We start from the raw sequence: 17,157 nt of genomic DNA, 5'->3' as shown, positions 1-17,157 counted from the left end.
ACACTCCCACAGTAACACAAAGACGTGCCTCATTGAGTTGTTCCTGTTTTAGAAACAATCCTCTTTAGAAAGAGCATTAATAATCAAACGGTTATGTTATGTTTTTGAGACCATGTGGCTATTTCATCCATATAATAACGGATTCCACGGGTACTGCCTTTGGACAAACTAAAGCCAGGATTCAATTCAAGGAGCATTATAGATAATTTACGCTTCAGCCGACCTGCGCAGTGTTTACCACGAATGTGATCTCCGCGAACATTAGGGAAAATGCCTTTAAAAGATGCCTTGTTGGTTGTATAGTGTGCTGCACTGCAACGCCTCGCATTGAAGCTCTGCCCAAGTGGCGGATCAAAAACAGTCATTGGTCGAAAACAAATTAAGCTCTTCCTGGAACAGACATACAGTGGACCATTTTTTTTTTTTTTTTTATAAAGAATGTCTGCCCTGTACAGCCACCTGATTTAGAACCACACACACACACACACACACACACACACACACACACACACACACACACACACACACACACACACACACACACACACACACACACACACACACACACACACACACACACACACACACACACACACACACACACACACACACACACACACACACACACACAGAGCTCTTCATTCATTACACAGTACCATACTCAAAAGCAACCAAATGAACACCACTTTAACCACTCGCACAACTTATGAGACTCCAAGACCCTGTGCATCAAAGCAGCATGTAAAATATGAATTCACAGTCAATCAAATCTTTATACAACAGTCAATACTTTGCCAATGAAATGACAATTGACATGAGGATGTCATCCATGACTACTAGGATACATACTGTCAACAAAACATCAATGGTAAGCTACCAGCAAACCACAACAACAAATCTCAAAACGCCGTCATTTGGGACAGCAAGCAAAGAAACTGCAGTCATGAGTCTCAATTGAAAGCAAATTGCAAAAGCATAAATTGCAAAAGCATAAAACAAAATCTATTGAGTGTTCTTAAAACACTTTCGGCTCCAGATAAAATTCCTGGGATTCCTCGCTGTCTGGCCTGGGTGCATCCCATTTGTGGGACTGTGAACACTGACAAGACCAACAACGAGGCAGGAGGACACAAAAAAAACTGCCATCCCCTGCTCCTTAAAGGGTTCATCTGCGATTCAAAGTACAACAAAGCGGCAACCCCACCTTTTTTGGTAAACAGCTGAGGGATGGGGCTGGATGGACAGTACTTGCATCCATAGCCCCGTCTAGGAATTTGAGAATGGTTGCATTTCTCCAGCCCCATCCCTCAGCTGTTGGCCAAAGAAAGTGTTGGGGTAAGGCTTTGTTGTTTAAATCCTAGATTTCACTTTTAAAGAATGGCATATGGCCACAATGGACATTCTGTTATGAGCTCTAAGACATTGGGGTTAGTAGGTCTATCTATATCACACCGAGGGCGAGTATAGTATACAGTATACACAGTCATTACTGTTTGGCATGGTTTCAAGTTTTAATGTCACGTGCACAAGTACAGTGAAATGCCTTTCTTGCAATCTCCAAAACCAACCAATACAGTACTCAATATCAATGTAGCACAAAAAAATAGCATAAGGTAGAACAAAAACGCAACATCAAATTACAAAAAAAGAAATAAGAAGAACACAGGAAAGGTAAGAAGATATACACAGGGTCAGTTCCAATACCAAATGTACAATGTGCAAAGATACTGGAGGGATAGAGGTAGATATATATATATAGGGGTAAGGTGACTAGGCATCAGGATATACACAAATAATGGCGAAAAGTATTTGGACACCTGCTCGTCGAACATCTCATTCCAAAATCATCTCATTCCACCTTTGCTGTTATAACAGTCTGCACTTTTCTTGAAAGGTTTCCAATACTATGTTGGAACATTGCTGAGGGGACTTTCTTCCATTCATCCACAAGAGCGTTAGTCAGGTCAGGCACTGATTTTGGGCGATTAGGCCTGGCTCGCAGTCGGTCTTCAACTTCATTCCAAAGATATACGATGAGGTAGAGATCAGGGCTCTGTGCAGTCCAGTTAAGTTCTTCCACACCAATCTCGACAACCATTTCTGTATGGACCTCTGTGCACTGGGGCATTGTCATGCTGAAACAGGAAAGGGCCTTCCCCAAACTGTTGCCACAAAGATGGAAGCACAAAATCATCTAGAATGTCATTGTATGCTGTAGTTTTAGGATATTCCTTTACTGGAACTAAAGGGCTTAGCCCGAACCAGGAAAAACAGCCCAGACCATTTGTCCCCCAACAAACTTTACAGTTGGCACTATGCATTGGGGCAGGTAGCGTTCTCCTGGCATCTGCCAAACCCAGATTTGTCCATTGGACTGCCAGATGGTGAACCGTGACTCATCACTCCAGAGAACGCATTTCCACTGCTACAGAGTCCAATGGCGGTGAGCTGTACACCACTCCAACCGACACTTGACATTGCGCATGATGATCTTAGGCTTGTGTGCGGCTGCTCGACCATGGAAACCGTATCCTGACAAACAGTTTGTGTGCTGACGTTGCTTCCAGAGGCAGTCTGGAACTGGTAGTGAGTGTTGGAACCGAGAACAGATGATTTTTACGCGCTACACGCTTCAACACTCGCTGGCCCCGTTCTGTGATGCTTGTGGGGCCTACAACTTCACGGCCGAGCCGTTGTTGCTCCTAGATGTTTCCACTTCACAATAACAACACTTACAGTTGACCGGGGCAGGTCTAGCAGGGAAGAAATGTGACGAACAAACTTGTTGGAAAGGTGGCATCCTATGACGGTGCCACGTTGAAAGTCACTGTGCTCTCCAGTACGGGCCATTCTTCTTTCACTGTTTCCTATGGAGATTGCATGGCTTTGTGCTCGATTTCATGCACCTGTCAGCAACGGGTGTGGCTGAAATAGCTGAATCAACTAATTTGAAGTAGTGTCCACATACCTTTGTATATACTTTGTAGTGTATGATAAAGTGTGTGTGCATATGTATAGAGTCAGTATAAATGTGTCTGCATGTTATGCGTGTTTTGGAGTGTCAGTGTGCGTGAGTGTGTAGAGTCCTGTGAGTGTGAACAAAAAAAATACAAGGGTCAACTCAGATAGTCTGTGTAGCTATTCTGTTAGCTATTTAGCAGTCTTATGGCTTTTGGGATACAAACTGTTCAGGAGCCTGTTGGTGTCAGACTTTAGACTTGATGCACCAGTACCGCTTGCCGTGCTAAAGCAGAGAGAAAAGTCTATGGCTTGGGTGGCTGGAGTCTTTAACGATTTTCTGTGATTTCCTTTCACACCGCCTGATATAGAGGTCCTGGGTGGCAGGGAGCTCAGCCCCAGTGATGTACTGGGCTGTCCACACCACCCTCTGCAGCGCCATGCGATCGAGGGGAATAATTTTGCACGCCCAATTTTTCAGGTTTTGATTTGTTAAAAAAGTTTGAAATATCCAATAAATGTCGTTCCACTTCATGATTGTGTCCCACTTGTTGTTGATACTTCACAAAAAAATACAGTTTTATATCTTTATGTTTGAAGCCTGAAATGTGGCAAAAGGTCGCAAAGTTCAAGGGGGCCGAATACTTTCGCAAGGCACTGTACATAAGGACAATTCAGAGTATGCTATTCTGTTATGGATTTATCTATATTACATGGATTTAATAGACTTTGTCAAATGTATCAGTGACGTGTAGGTTATGCATGGACGCCAGGAGATGCTAAATGTGTGTAACACCCTTTTAAAACATGTATTTAGAACTATGGTTTAATAGTAATAATAATATGTGGATGTATATTTTGTATACCATGTATACATTTAATCAGATTTGTTTTATTTTCATAAACTCTGTTTACTACAGCCTTTGCTGTTGGGCCTATGCTGGTTAAATTATTATGTACTGTTACCTTAAATATTTTGGGACATAGATGAAGCCGCTTCATCTATCTTTACCCCCTGCCAGCAAGCGACTGTGCTTGCGCCCGGCTCCCCGAGGGCCTGGTCCAGGGCCTGGTCCAGGTTTTCCGAACTCTCGGTTTCGCAGCCCGGAATCTCTATTGGACTGTGCGGCAAAGGCTGTAGCGGAGAAATGGGCCTTTGAGAGGGTGGAGGAGCGCTTCGAGCGGATCCCAGAGCCAGTACAGCGCCGTATAGTGTACTGGTCTTTTCCGAGGAACGAAAGGGAAATATGTATGTATTCGTCGTTTCAGTGCCGCGTCGCCGGCGAAGAGGGTCCGGCGGTAGGAACAGGGGCTCCCGCTGGATCCGGGGCTGTCCCTGGAGGGGTTACCAGTACGACGGGGGCAGCGGGCACCGGAGATGGACTGCCTTTCCGTCGGGGCATTCGGCTTTTAGAGACTGGTTGTGTGGAAAATGTCTTACAAGTCGACCATACAAACGCTCCACACCGCGTGGCCGCTGCCACCCTAATCTGGTGGTCCCAGCGCGCACGACCCACGTGGAGTTCCAGGTCTCCGGTAGCCTCTGGAACTGCCGATCTGCGGCCAACAAGGCAGAGTTCATCTCAGCCTATGCCTCCCTCCAGTCCCTCGACTTCTTGGCACTGACAGAAACATGGATCACCACAGATAACATTGCTACTCCTACTGCTCTCTCTTCGTCCGCCCACGTGTTCTCGCACACCCCGAGAGCTTCTGGTCAGAGGGGTGGTGGCATCGGGATCCTTATCTCTCCCAAGTGGTCATTCTCTCGTTCTCCCCTTACCCATCTGTCTATCGCCTCCTTTGAATTTCATGCTGTCACAGTTACCAGCCCTTTCAAGCTTAACATCCTTATCATTTATCGCCCTCCAGGTCCCCTCGGAGAGTTCATCAATGAGCTTGATGCATTGATAAGCTCCTTTCCTGAGGACGGCTCACCTCTCACAGTTCTGGGCGACTTTAACCTCCCCACGTCTACCTTTGACTCATTCCTCTCTGCCTCCTTTCCACTCCTCTCCTCTTTTGACCTCACCCTCTCACCTTCCCCCCCTACTCACAAGGCAGGGAATACGCTCGACCTCATCTTTACTAGATGCTGTTCTTCCACTAACCTCATTGCAACTCCCCTCCAAGTCTCCGACCACTACCTTGTATCCTTTTCCCTCTCGCTCTCATCCAACACTTCCCACACTGCCCCTACTCGGATGGTATCGCGCCGTCCCAACCTTCGCTCTCTCTCTCCCGCTACTCTCTCCTCTTCCATCCTATCATCTCTTCCCTCTGCTCAAACCTTCTCCAACCTATCTCCTGATTCTGCCTCCTCAACCCTCCTCTCCTCCCTTTCTGCATCCTTTGACTCTCTATGTCCCCTATCTTCCAGGCCGGCTCGGTCCTCCCCTCCCGCTCCGTGGCTTGACGACTCATTGCGAGCTCACAGAACAGGGCTCCGGGCAGCCGAGCGGAAATGGAGGAAAACTCGCCTCCCTGCGGACCTGGCATCCTTTCGCTCCCTCCTCTCTACATTTTCCTCCTCTGTCTCTGCTGCTAAAGCCACTTTCTACCACTCTAAATTCCAAGCATCTGCCTCTAACCCTAGGAAGCTCTTTGCCACCTTCTCCTCCCTCCTGAATCCTCCTCCCCCTCCCCCCTCCTCCCTCTCTGCAGATGACTTCGTCAACCATTTTGAAAAGAAGGTCGACGACATCCGATCCTCGTTTGCTAAGTCAAACGACACCGCTGGTTCTGCTCACACTGCCCTACCCTGTGCTCTGACCTCTTTCTCCCCTCTTTCTCCAGATGAAATCTCGCGTCTTGTGATGGCCGGCCGCCCAACAACCTGCCCGCTCGACCCTATCCCCTCCTCTCTTCTCCAGACCATTTCCAGAGACCTTCTCCCTTACCTCACCTCGCTCATCAACTTATCCCTGACCGCTGGCTACGTCCCTTCCGTCTTCAAGGGAGCGAGAGTTGCACCCCTTCTGAAAAAACCTACACTCGATCCCTCCGATGTTAACAACTACAGACCAGTATCCCTTATTTATTTTCTCTCCAAAACTCTTGAACGTGCCGTCCTTGGTCAGCTCTCCCGCTATCTCTCTCAGAATGACCTTCTTGATCCAAATCAGTCAGGTTTCAAGACTAGTCATTCAACTGAGACTGCTCTTCTCTGTATCACGGAGGCGCTCCGCACCGCTAAAGCTAACTCTCTCTCCTCTGCTCTCATCCTTCTAGACCTATCGGCTGCCTTCGATACTATGAACCATCAGATCCTCCTCTCCACCCTCTCCGAGTTGGGCATCTCCGGCGCTTGGATTGCGTCCTACCTGACAGGTCGCTCCTACCAGGTGGCGTGGCGAGAATCTGTCTCCTCACCACGCGCTCTCACCACTGGTGTCCCCCAGGGCTCTGTTCTAGGCCCTCTCCTATTCTCGCTATACACCAAGTCACTTGGCTCTGTCATAACCTCACATGGTCTCTCCTATCATTGCTATGCTGATGACACACAATTAATCTTCTCCTTTCCCCCTTCTGATGACCAGGTGGCGAATCGCATCTCTGCATGTCTGGCAGACATATCAGTGTGGATGACGGATCACCACCTCAAGCTGAACTTCGGCAAGACGGAGCTGCTCTTCCTCCCGGGGAAGGACTGCCCGTTCCATGATCTCGCCATCACGGTTGACAACTCCATTGTGTCCTCCTCCCAGAGCGCTAAGAACCTTGGCGTGATCCTGGACAACACCCTGTCGTTCTCAACTAACATCAAGGCGGTGGCCCGTTCCTGTAGGTTCATGCTCTACAACATCCGCAGAGTACGACCCTGCCTCACACAGGAAGCGGCGCAGGTCCTAATCCAGGCACTTATCATCTCCCGTCTGGATTACTGCAACTCGCTGTTGGCTGGGCTCCCTGCCTGTGCCATTAAACCCCTACAACTCATCCAGAACGCCGCAGCCCGTCTAGTGTTCAACCTTCTCAAGTTCTCTCACATCACCCCGCTCCTCCGCTCTCTCCACTGGCTTCCAGTTGAAGCTCGCATCCGCTACAAGACCATGGTGCTTGCCTACGGAGCTGTGAGGGGAACGGCACCTCAGTACCTCCAGGCTCTGATCAGGCCCTACACCCAAATAAGGGCACTGCGTTCATCCACCTCTGGCCTGCTCGCCTCCCTACCACTGAGGAAGTACAGTTCCCGCTCAGCCCAGTCAAAACTGTTCGCTGCTCTGGCTCCCCAATGGTGGAACAAACGCCCTCACGACGCCAGGACAGCGGAGTCAATCACCACCTTCCGGAGACACCTGAAACCCCACCTCTTTAAGGAATACTTAGGATAGGATAAAGTAATCCTTCTCACCCCCCCCCCTTAAAATATTTAGATGCACTATTGTAAAGTGGCTGTTCCACTGGATGTCATAAGGTGAATGCACCAATTTGTAAGTCGCTCTGGATAAGAGTGTCTGCTAAATGACTTAAATGTAATGTAATGTAATGATTGTTTGGGCCAATCAAGATGGATTATGGGTAGTGTGCAAAGGGCTTTGCAGGTTTTTTTCCGTTATTACTGGGAAGAGAGAGAGTAAGAGGGCTTCGCGGGTTTTTCCATTATTGTTGAGGAGAAAAAGAGAAAAGAAAGGAGAGATGTGAAACGGTAAAACATTTTGTGTACTAGAAATAGTTTATTCCCCGAAATATGTTTAACTGCACTCTACTCACCTGAGCAAAATAAGATTTATAGTTTAGTACTTTAGAGAGAGAGTCGTCTCGATTCGCTTGATGCTTGGCTGGAGGGTTCCAGACACTTCAGGAGCTAGCTTGGATTTGTTGGATCGGGGTCTGAAGAGAACGGCTTGGTCTGAGGGAATTAGATAGCTTCGTTGACGCTGGACATCGTTTTTTGGATTCATGCAGGGCACTTCTGCCAATTGGATTAGAAATAGGCAACGGCCTTGGAACTGTTGGTTTAATGTTTTTCTTCTACGAAACCGTGAATAACTGTGTGGTTAGTCTAATGTGTTTTTGAGCTCCAACGGCGCCAACAAACATTTTCAGTTTAGCACCCGGTTTTAGGTTAAACTGTCTTAAAATTGTATTGTGTCATGTGTATTGCAGATTGTATGTATGTAAGTGTATCATTCATCATTATTTTTCTACACGAACATTCTATCTTTCGGGAAGAGACCTGGTCTCTCTGGTTTTTCCCTAGCGAGTTAAGTCGTACCAGGTTTATTATATACTGAGAGTGTCCTTTTCACCATATTTACTGTATTGATTTATCTGAGCCTGTGGTGAAAGGGTTACATGTGTGTTTATGTTCATTAACAGTGAATTACTGTGAGACCGGCAGGTATTTGCTTTACAATCAGCGGCTGACAAATTTTAATGACCGCCACAGCCTTTATCTCAACCCGATCCACTGCCGCCCCGTCGATGTGGATGGGTGAGTGCTCACCCCTACGTTTCCTGTAGTCCACAATCAGCTCCTTGGTCTTACTGACGTTGAGGTTGTTGTCCCGGCACCACACTGCCAAGTCACTGACCTCATCGCCAGTGATCAGGCCTAACAACGTCATGTCGTCAGCAAATTCAATGATTGTGTTGTAGTCGTGCATGGAGGGCAGTCGTGGGTGAACAGGGAGTACAGGAAGGGACTAAGCACACACCCCTGTGGGGCTCTGTGTTGAGGGTCAGTGTGGCAGAGATGATGTTGCCTATCCTCACCACCTGGGGTCAGCCTGTCAGGAAGTCCAGAATCCAATTGCTTGCAGAGCGAAATGTTCAGTCCCAAGGTCCTAAGCTTGGTGACGAGCTTGGAGGAGACAGCCTTGAAAGTGTTGACTTAATTAAAAACCTTACTCACGTCGGCCTCGGCGAGCGAGATCACCCAGTCTTCTTGGTCAGTGGGGACCCTCATGCACGGTATGGTGTCGTTATTGTCAAAGCATGCTTAAAATGCATTGAGTTTGTCTAGAAAACAGACATCGTTGAGCACATCATGGCTGGGTATTCCTTTTTAATCCATAATGGACTGTAGCCCCTGCCATATGTTGGGGACGCCGAGCCTGTGTAGTATGATTCCACCTTATTCTTATATTGTCCTTTTGCTGGTTTAATGACTTATTGTGCTTGTTTATGTCCTCAGCCATAGCCTCAGGACTGTCTGGTAGCCTTGTGCTTCAGTTTAGCACCAAGCTCGGTGTTAATCCAGGGATTTTGATTGGGGAAGCAGCAAACCTTCACCGTGGGGACAACGTCCCCGATGCATTTCCTTTTGAAGCCAGTGACGGAGGTGTTTAGCTCGTCATTGTTATCGGCGGAGTCTCTGAACATATTCCAGTCAGTGCTAGCAAAGCAGTCCTGTAGCATAATCTCTGATTCTGATGACCATTTCTCAACAGAGCGAGTCACGGGTACTTCCTTTTTGACCTTCTGCTTGTAAAGGAAGCAGAAGTACGGAGTCATGATCTGATTTGCCGAATGGCAGACAAGGGAGGGCCTTATATGCTTGCTTGTGGGTAGAGTAACAGTGGTCTTTGACTTTAACGCCCAAAGTGGCAAAGGAGACGTGTTGATGGAAGTTGGGCATGATGTGTTTTAATAACATGGAATTCAAATCGGCAATGACAAGATAGACAGTCTCCAGGTGTATGTTTTCCTGCTTGTTTATAGTCTTCAATTAGGGCTTCACTCTGGCCTCTGTTGGAGGAGTGTGTAGGTGATACAGTGGGGAGAACAAGTATTTGATAGACTGCCGATTTTGCAGGTTTTCCTACTTACAAAGCATGTAGAGGTTGTCGTGGTAGATGTAATTTTTATCATAGGTACACTTCAACTGTGAGAGACGGAATCTCAAACAAAAATTCAGAAAATCACATTGTATGATTTTTAAGTAATTAATTTGCATTTTATTGCATGACATAAGTATTTGATCACCTACCAACCAGTAAGAATTCCGGCTCTCACAGTCCTGTTAGTTTTTCTTTAAGAAGCCCTCTTGTTCTCCACTCATTAGCTGTATTAACTGCACCTGTTTTAATTTGTTACCTGTATAAAAGACATCTGTCCACACACTCAATCAAACAGACTCCAACCTCTCCACAATGGCCAAGACCAGAGAGCTGTGTAAGGACATCAGGGATAAAATTGTAGACCTGCACAAGGCTGGGATGGGCTACAGGACAATAGGCAAGCAGCTTGGTGAGAAGGCAACAACTGTTGGCGCAATTATTAGAAAATGGAAGAAGTTCAAGATGACGGTCAGTCACCCTCGGTCTGGGGCTCCATGCAAGATCTCACCTCATGGGGCATCAATGATCATGAGGAAGGTGAGGGATCAGCCCAGAACTACACGGCAGGACCTGGTCAATGACCTGAAGAGAGCTGGGACCACAGTGTCAAAGAAAACCATTAGTAACACACTATGCTGTCATGGATTAAAATCCTGCAGCGCCCGCAAGGTCCCCCTGCTCCAGCCAGCACATGTCCAGGCCCATCTGAAGTTTGCCAATGACTATCTGGATGATCCAGAGGAGGAATGGGAGAAGGTCATGTGGTCTGATGAGACAAAAATAGAGCTTTTTGGTCTAAACTCCACTCGCCGTGTTTGGAGGAAGAAGTAGGATGAGTACAACCCCAAGAACAGCATCCCACCCATGAAGCATGGAGGTGGAAACATCATTCTTTGGGGATGCTATTCTGCAAAGGGGACAGGATGAATGCACCGTATTGAGGGGAGGATGTATGGGGCCATGTATCGCAAGATCTTGGCCAACAACCTCCTTCCCTCAGAAAGAGCATTGAAGATGGGTCGTGGCTGGGTCTTCCAGCATGACAATGACCCGAAACACACAGCCAGGGCAAATAAGGAGTGGCTCCGTAAGAAGCATCTCAAGGTCCTGGAGTGGCCTAGCCAGACTCCAGACCTGAACCCAATAGAACATCTTTGGATGGAGCTGAAAGTCCGTATTGCCCAGCGACAGCCCCGAAACCTGAAGGATCTGGAGAAGGTCTGTATGGAGGAGTGGGCCAAAATCCCTGCCACAGTGTGTGCAACCCTGGTCAAGAACTACAGGAAACGTATGATCTCTGTAATTGCAAACAAAGGTTTCTGTACCAAATATTAAGTTCTGCTTTTCGGATGTATCAAATACTTATGCGCTCAGTTGGTAGAGCATGGCGCTTGTAACACCAGGGTAGTGGGTTCGATCCCCGGGACCACCCATACGTAGAATGTATGCACACATGACTGTAAGTCGCTTTGGATAAAAGCGTCTGCTAAATGACATATATTATTATTATATTAAAATGCTAATTAATTACTTAAAAATCATGCAATGGGATTTTCTGGATTTTTGTTTTAGATTCTGTCTCTCACAGTTGAAGTGTACCTATGATAAAAATTACAGACCTCTACATGCTTTGTAAGTGGGAAAACCTGTAAAATCGGCAGTGTATCAAATACTTGTTCTGCCCACTGTATGCACATCCCACATTTCCCCACCAGTGCTGGGACAAGAAAGCTAGCCCCCCAGCCTGCCCATGACCCTGGGCCTCTCTTTGCAGCTGCTGCCCGGGGGCCTCTTTCCCCCAACTACACCCCTCAGCTCCTGGCCCTGGAGACTCTCTCTCCTACTCTCTCCACCTCTCTCACCCCCCTCACCCTGCCTCCCAGATAACAGAGCTCCTGCTCTGTGGAGGATCCGGGGACACTACCGCCACACGGGATCAAGTAACCGGTGGCCCCTCGTGTTGCCGGGACTACACAGAGAGCCAGTGAACATGCACTATAAGATTTACTGAGTCAGACACTAGGAGGCATGCAGGAAAGAGTGTGAACAATGCCACACCCAGCCACATAACAAATTCAATGCAGAAACAGACAAAAAGAGTCTCTCAGACATAGAGACAGACATGCTGTCATGTTGATACACTCTGCACACCTGGTGTAGCTCAGAAAACCAATCAAAATGTGTTAAACCTTTTTTAAATGAGGCAATATTCAACACTGCATGTTTGGGTGTTTGTGTGCCACAGGCCCAGTTTCCTGCCCATGGACTGACTGGTCTGAATGATTTAGCCCTGTGTGTTTATGGGTGCTGGTCAGTCTCAAATTAAACAGCCTTGACAGCTCACATTTCGTGTGTGTGTGTGTTTTAGATGCATGTTAGTGTGTTAGTGAGAGTGTGTGTGTGTATGTCATGAGAGAGAGTAAGAGAGCAAGATATGTATCCTGGACCTAAATATATGGCCTGTCCCAGACACACATGCATACCCACAACCACAACCTGCTTCTATATCTTATGTTTCACCAAGTCGTGGCTGAACGATTATATGGATAATATAGTTGGCTGGGTTTGTTATGCAGGTGAATGAGGACCCAAAAGCGACTTGGCGAAAACAGAGTCTTTAATCCAGTTTAAGGAAATAGCAATACTCCTAGACAAATCGGAGCGGTAAATAAAGCATAAAACAATTTCACTCGTAATCACGAGAACTGACTGGAGACTCGATAATAAACTGCAGGTTGCCTCGGGAAGGCACTTGACCGTAGCAGACTCAGACACCTGCTCACCACGCAGCATCTGAGGGAAACACGACACGACAGGGCGATACAAAGACACAGCACGGTGAACAATATACAAGGATCCGACAGGGCAGAAACGGAAAACAAGGGGAGAAATAGGGACTCTAATCAGGGGAAAAGATAGGGAACAGGTGTGGGAAGACTAAATGATTGATTAGGGGAATAGGAACAGCTGGGAGCAGGAACGGAACGATAGAGAGAGAGAAGAGAGAGAGGAAGGGAAAGAGAAAAAGGGGAACGAACCTAAAAAGACCAGCAGGGGGAAAACGAACAGAAGGAAAAGCAAAATGACAAGACAATATAAGACAAAACATGACAGTACCCCCCCACTCACCGAGCGCCTCCTGGCGCACTCGAGGAGGAATCCTGGCGGCAACGGAGGAAATCATCAATAAGTGAACGGTCCAGCACGTCCCGAGACGGAACCCAACTCCTCTCCTCAGGACCGTAACCCTCCCAATCCACTAAGTATTGGTGACCCCGTCCCGAGAACGCATGTCCATGATCTTACGTACCTTGTAAATAGGTGCGCTCTCGACAAGGACGGGAGGGGGAGGGGAAGACGAACGGGGTGCGAAGAAAGGGCTTGACACAGGAGACATGGAAGACAGGATGGATGCGACGAAGATGTCGCGGAAGAAGCAGTCGCACAGCGACAGGATTGACGACCTGGGAGACACGGAACGGACCAATGAACCGCGGAGTCAACTTACGAGAAGCTGTCGTAAGAGGAAGGTTGCGAGTGGAAAGCCACACTCTCTGGCCGCAACAATACCTTGGACTCTTAATCCTGCGTTTATTGGCGGCTCTCACAGTCTGTGCCCTGTAACGGCAAAGTGCAGACCTCACCCTCCTCCAGGTGCGCTCACAACGTTGGACAAACGCTTGAGCGGAGGGAACGCTGGACTCGGCAAGCTGGGATGAGAACAGAGGAGGCTGGTAACCCAGACTACTCTGAAACGGAGATAACCCGGTAGCAGACGAAGGAAGCGAGTTGTGAGCGTATTCTGCCCAGGGAGCTGTTCTGCCCAAGACGCAGGGTTTCTGAAAGAAAGGCTGCGTAGTATGCGACCAATCGTCTGATTGGCCCTCTCTGCTTGACCGTTAGACTGGGGATGAAACCCGGAAGAGAGACTGACGGACGCACCAATCAAACGACAGAACTCCCTCCAAAACTGTGACGTGAATTGCGGGCCTCTGTCTGAAACGGCGTCTAACGGGAGGCCATGAATTCTGAACACATTCTCGATGATGATTTGTGCCGTCTCCTTAGCGGAAGGAAGTTTAGCGAGGGGAATGAAATGTGCCGCCTTAGAGAACCTATCGACAACCGTAAGAATCACAGTCTTCCCCGCAGACAAAGGCAGACCGGTAATGAAGTCTAGGGCGATGTGAGACCATGGTCGAGAAGGAATGGGGAGCGGTCTGAGACGACCGGCAGGAGGAGAGTTACCCGACTTAGTCTGCGCGCAGTCCGAACAAGCAGCCACGAAACGGCGCGTGTCACGCTCCTGAGTCGGCCACCAAAAGCGCTGGCGAATAGACGCAAGAGTGCCTCGAACACCGGGATGACCAGCTAACTTGGCAGAGTGAGCCCACTGAAGAACAGCCAGACGAGTGGAAACAGGAACGAAAAGGAGGTTACTAGGACAAGCGCGCGGCGACGCAGTGTGCGTGAGTGCTTGCTTAACCTGTCTTTCAATTCCCCAGACTGTCAACCCGACAACACGCCCATAAGGAAGAATCCCTCGGGATCAGTAGAAGCCACAGAAGAACTAAACAGACGGGATAAGGCATCAGGCTTGGTGTTTTTGCTACCCGGACGGTAAGAAATCACAAACTCGAAACGAGCGAAAAACAACGCCCAACGAGCTTGACGGGCATTAAGTCGTTTGGCAGAACGGATGTACTCAAGGTTCTTATGGTCTGTCCAAACGACAAAAGGAACGGTCGCCCCCTCCAACCACTGTCGCCATTCGCCTAGGGCTAAGCGGATGGCGAGCAGTTCACGGTTACCCACATCATAGTTGCGCTCAGATGGCGACAGGCGATGAGAAAAATAAGCGCAAGGATGAACCTTATCGTCAGACTGGAAGCGCTGGGATAGAATGGCTCCCACGCCTACCTCTGAAGCGTCAACCTCGACAATGAATTGTCTAGTGACGTCAGGAGTAACGAGGATAGGAGCGGACGTAAAACGTTCTTTTAGAAGATCAAAAGCTCCCTGGGCGGAACCGGACCACTTAAAACACGTCTTGACAGAAGTAAGAGCTGTGAGAGGGGCAGCAACTTGACCGAAATTACGAATGAAACGCTGATAGAAATTAGCGAAACCTAAAAAGCGCTGCAACTCGACACGTGACCTTGGAACGGGCCAATCACTGACAGCTTGGACCTTAGCGGAATCCATCTGAATGCCTTCAGCGGAAATAACGGAACCGAGAAAAGTAACGGAGGAGACATGAAAAGAGCACTTCTCAGCCTTTACATAGAGACAATTCTCTAAAAGGCGCTGTAGAACACGTCGAACGTGCTGAACATGAATCTCGAGTGACGGTGAAAAAATCAGGATATCGTCAAGATAGACAAAAACAAAGATGTTCAGCATGTCTCTCAGAACATCATTAACTAATGCCTGAAAAACAGCTGGCGCATTGGCGAGACCAAACGGCAGAACCCGGTACTCAAAATGCCCTAACGGAGTGTTAAACGCCGTTTTCCACTCGTCCCCCTCTCTGATGCGCACGAGATGGTAAGCGTTACGAAGGTCCAACTTAGTAAAGCACCTGGCTCCCTGCAGAATCTCGAAGGCTGATGACATAAGGGGAAGCGGATAACGATTCTTAACCGTTATGTCATTCAGCCCTCGATAATCCACGCAGGGGCGCAGAGTACCGTCCTTTTTCTTAACAAAAAAACCCCCGCCCCGGCCGGAGAGGAAGAAGGCACTATGGTACCGGCGTCAAGAGACACAGACAAATAATCCTCGAGAGCCTTATGTTCGGGAGCCGACAGAGAGTATAGTCTACCCCGAGGAGGAGTGGTCCCCGGAAGGAGATCAATACTACAATCATACGACCGGTGAGGAGGAAGGGAGTTGGCTCGGGACCGACTGAAGACCGTGCGCAGATCATGATATTCCTCCGGCACTCCTGTCAAATCGCCAGGTTCCTCCTGAGAAGTGGGGACAGAAGAAATGGGAGGGATGGCAGACATTAAACACTTCACATGACAAGAAACGTTCCAGGATAGGATAGAATTACTAGACCAATTAATAGAAGGATTATGACATACTAGCCAGGGATGACCCAAAACAACAGGTGTAAAAGGTGAACGAAAAATCAAAAAAGAAATAGTCTCACTGTGGTTACCAGATACTGTGAGGGTTAAAGGTAGTGTCTCAAATCTGATACTGGGAAGATGACTACCATCTAAGGCGAACATGGGCATAGGCTTGTCTAACTGTCTGAAAGGAATGTCATGTTTCCGAGCCCATGCTTCGTCCATGAAACAACCCTCAGCCCCAGAGTATATCAAGGCACTGCATGTAGCACCCGAACCGGTCCAGCGTAGATGGACCGACATAGTAGTACAGGATCTAGATGGAGAGACCTGAGTAGTAGCGCTCACCAGTAGCCCTCCGCTTACTGATGAGCTCTGGCTTTACTGGACATGAATTGACAAAATGTCCATCAAATCCGCAATAGAGGCACAGGCGGTTGGTGATCCTCCGTTCCCTCTCCTTAGTCGAGATGCGAATACCTCCCAGCTGCATGGGCTCAGTCTCTGAGCCAGAGGAGGGAGATGGTTGCGATGCGGAGCAGGGAAACACCGTTGACGCGAGCTCTCTTCCACGAGCTTGGTGACGAAGATCTACCCGTCGTTCTATGCGGATGGCGAGAGCAATCAAAGAGTCCACACTGGAAGGAACCTCCCGGGAGAGAATCTCATCTTTGACCACTGCGTGAAGTCCCTCCAGAAAACGAGCGAGCAGCGCCGGCTCGTTCCAGTCACTAGAGGCAGCAAGAGTGCGAAACTCTATAGAGTAATCCGTTATGGATCGATCACCTTGGCATAGGGAAGCCAGGGCCCTAGAAGCCTCCCTACCAAAAACTGAACGGTCAAAAACCCGAATCATCTCCTCTTTAAAGTTCTGGTAATTGTTTGAACAATCAGCCCTTGCCTCCCAGATAGCTGTGCCCCACTCTCGAGCCCGGCCAGTAAGGAGTGAAATGACGTAAGCAACCCGAGCTCTCTCTCTAGAGTATGTGTTGGGTTGGAGAGAGAACACAATATCACACTGGGTGAGAAAGGAGCGGCACTCCTTGGGCTGCCCGGAGTAGCAAGGTGGGTTATTAACCCTAGGTTCCGGAGGCTCGGCAGACCAGGAAGTAACAGGTGGCACGAGACGAAGACTCTGGAACTGTCCAGAGAGGTCGGAAACCTGAGCGGCCAGGTTCTCCATGGCATGACGAGCAGCAGACAATTCCTGCTCGTGTCTGCCGAGCATGGCTCCTTGGATCTCGACGGCAGTGTTACGAGCGTCTGTAGTCGCTGGGTCCATTCTTTGGTCGGATCCTTCTGTTATGCAGGTGAATGAGGACCCAAAAGCGACTTGG

This window comes from Oncorhynchus gorbuscha, linkage group LG23 (assembly GCF_021184085.1).
Source record: "Oncorhynchus gorbuscha isolate QuinsamMale2020 ecotype Even-year linkage group LG23, OgorEven_v1.0, whole genome shotgun sequence".
NCBI lineage: Eukaryota > Metazoa > Chordata > Actinopteri > Salmoniformes > Salmonidae > Oncorhynchus > Oncorhynchus gorbuscha.
The sequence above is the reverse complement of the archived record's forward strand: the minus strand, read 5'-3'. Positions refer to the sequence as shown.